Source organism: Oryza glaberrima, chromosome 6, assembly GCF_000147395.1.
Source record: "Oryza glaberrima chromosome 6, OglaRS2, whole genome shotgun sequence".
Classification (NCBI taxonomy): domain Eukaryota; kingdom Viridiplantae; phylum Streptophyta; class Magnoliopsida; order Poales; family Poaceae; genus Oryza; species Oryza glaberrima.
The window spans coordinates 10,465,240-10,468,458 of record NC_068331.1 but is presented as its reverse complement, the minus strand read 5'-3'; the positions used below and the strand labels follow the sequence as shown (position 1 = coordinate 10,468,458).

The 3,219-nt window shown below is 44.9% G+C and overlaps 1 pseudogene; it reads left to right on the top strand.

Annotated features, from left to right (window-relative positions):
* The first annotated feature begins 576 nt into the window (after window positions 1-576).
* On the top strand, window positions 577-2,738 carry LOC127776893 (very-long-chain 3-oxoacyl-CoA reductase 1-like; annotated as a pseudogene).
* Window positions 2,739-3,219: the final 481 nt, after the last annotated feature.

Sequence of the window (3,219 nt, the reverse complement as noted above, 5' to 3'; positions counted from 1 at the left end):
CAATTACATCGATCAAAGGTGTGGCCCATTGCATATTTTCATTGGTGGCAGCTGGCAGCTAGGCCACCACAGTCCACCCGTTTCACTGTGTGTGTGTGTGACGTTAACACGCTACTATTCCCTTCTGCCTAATCACCCCACTGATTTTATTGTTGTGCATATATAATATAATATATGCGCGTGCTGCGTGTCGTACAGCGCATATATAATACTCCCTCCGTCCCTAAAAATTTGACATCGTTTATTTTTTAAAACATATTTAACCGTCGTCTTATTAAAATTTTTTGTGAATATTATTCAAAAACTTAAGTAGTAGTATATTTAACAATGAATCAAATGATATGAAAAGAATTAATAATTACTTAATAAGACGAACAATTAAATATGTTTAAAAAAGTCAACAGTATTAAATATTCAGGGTACAATTTTCCCATTTTATTGCATCTGTTTCACTGTGTTGCTCGGCCAAACGTACACACAGTTCGTTATATATCGTGCAACACCGGTGCATGGCGAGGAAGCCATATATATATATATAGAGAGAGAGAGAGCCCGTGAGGTGTGGCTGGAATCGTCATGGCTGGTCATGTCTTCATGATTCGGCAAGAATCGGCGCCGCCGGCGCCACCGTGGTGGTTCCTCTCTCTGGTCTTCCTCGGCGCTGCCTATGTCGCCACCGTCACCCTCCGCCTCCTCGCCTACCTCGCGTTCTCCCTGCACCGTCAGCCCAAGGACCTCCGCAGCCGGTACGGTGCGTGGGCGGTCATTACTGGGCCGACATCCGGCATGGGCCGGGCTATGGCGCTAGAGCTCGCTCGCCGCGGCCTCAACCTCGTGCTCGTCGGCCGTGACCCCGCCAACCTCGAGGAGATCTCCAACACGGTCAGGTCTCTCCACGGGGTGGAGACCAAGACCGTGGTGTTCGACCTCTCACTCGTGGCGACTCCCCACGGCGACGAGCCGCTGCGGCAGCTCAGGGAGACGGTGGAGGGGCTGGATGTCGGGGTGTTGATGAACAACGCCGGTGTGGGGGAGCCGGCTATGGCGTACCTACACGAGGCGGACGTGGAGGCGTGGGTGAGAATGATGCGGGTAAACCTGTGGGCAGTGACGGAGGTGACGGCGGCGGTGCTGCCAGGGATGGTGGAGCGGGGCAGGGGCGCTGTTGTTAACATCGGCTCGGCATCATCGCAGGCCATCCCTTCCTTCCCCCTCTGCACCATTTACTCCGCCACCAAACGGCACGTACATGCAACAAACACACGTAACATGTTACTACACTTTTTTATAGTAAAGGTTACTTACTCTCACTGTCTCTCTCTCTCTCTTCGTAAGTATTTTAATATTTAATTTTTGTTTATAAGGATTTATGTAATGCTTGTTCCATCAATCACCTTTCTTCCCGTGTTGCTCTTAACCACCATCACACTCCCAACCATCCGTGACAAATCCAAAATGTAAATTGACGGAGTGCTACCGTGCTAGTGTAAAAACATAGTAGTATGACTGAAGCAGAGATATATTAATTAATATGCGCATATGATCGAAAAAAAAACTTTCTCCATTTTAATTTATGGCTGTGTTAAATATCCACAAATATCTGTTATAGTATACCTAGAGTAAGTTCTGTATTCTGCAAGTTCAGGCCCTGAAAAAAAGAAGTAGAAACAGCGAGACAGCTGCATCGGTGCCGTCCGAACAGTTTCTTTACTGGTGGCTAATTAGACTTATTAATGATTAATTAGGGGTAGGGATTATGGCTGTTCGTTTGTACCGGTCAGGAGTCTATCCCTCCAGCACAGAAAAAGAAACAGCTTATTGTTGCATAATTAATTAAGTGTTAGCTAAAACTAACTTGAAAAATAGATTAATATGATATTTTTAAGTAATTTTTTTATATTTTTTTAAAAAAATACACCGTTCAGTAGTTTGAAAAGTGTACGCATGGAAAACGATATAGATTAGTTGGGAACAAGCACAAAAGAACAGTGATCGGCCACTGCCAACCATCCACCATTTAATGAGCGCCATCAAAGTCATTTTTTCCTCAACCTTCTTCTTACAAACCTAAAAATTGTTTATATTTGTCGTCTTAATTACACATGGTTGTATATATGTGGGCATAGAGATTTATAATCCTTTCATATAAGTTGTATATATGTGTGATTGTCAGCACAACCTGATATAATTAGTGACTACGTTCATTAATTTCAAGATGCAGGTACGTGGCTCATTTCTCCCGGAGCCTTCACCTCGAGTACGCAAGTGAAGGGATCCATGTGCAATGCCAGGTAACCCTGATCTGACGAGAGCAATCTGACGAAATTTTGCAACCAAAAAAACCAAGTGAAGAAACACACAACAAATTTACGCGATGCATCCATCCGATCATCTTATCTGCATGCAGGCGCCGTTCTTCGTGGCGACGAGGATGGTGGAGAACCTGGCGGAGGCGAGGCGCCTCTCGCCGTTCACGGTCACCCCGGGCGCCTACGCGCGCGCGGCGGTGGGGTGGATCGGCCGCGGCGGCCCGCTTTGCACGCCGAACGTCCGGCACCGGCTGCTGTGGTGCGCCGCCGCCGCCGCGCCGGACTCCGTGCTCGACTGGTTCCTCCTGCGCAGCCACCTGGAGCAGAGGACGACGTTGTCTCAGCAAATCAGAGCGTCGGGGGCGCCGGCGCCGTCGTGACAGCAGGAAGTTCATTCTTGGCGCTTCGTCTTGCGTTCATGAACAATAATAGTGGGCAGTAGCATTGTGATATACTGCTACATCCCCGTTTTATATACTATAAGTTGTTTTAATTTTTTTATCTAAGTTGAACTTCTTTATATTATTTGATCAAATTTATAGAAAATATAATAATATATTTTCAACACAAAGTAAAGAAAAACTATCAAAATATGTTCAATGTTAGATGTAATAAAACTAATTAATTTCGTGCTATAAGTGTTGTTATATTTTTCTATAAGTTTGATTAAAATTTCAAATAGAAATTAAAAAAATCAATTCGATTTATAATATATACAGAAAGATTGCGTGCGTATATCCGGATGCTGATCCATAGGGAAAAACCTGGTTACATGACTATTCTCGTAGTGTAAAAACGTGCATATATACAACATAAAGATCACACACTTGTGGACTGCCCGTTTGCTAGATTATTTTGGATCTCGTTGAATGAAGCGTTTGGATCCGGGCCTAGCCTTGCCTAGCAAGAC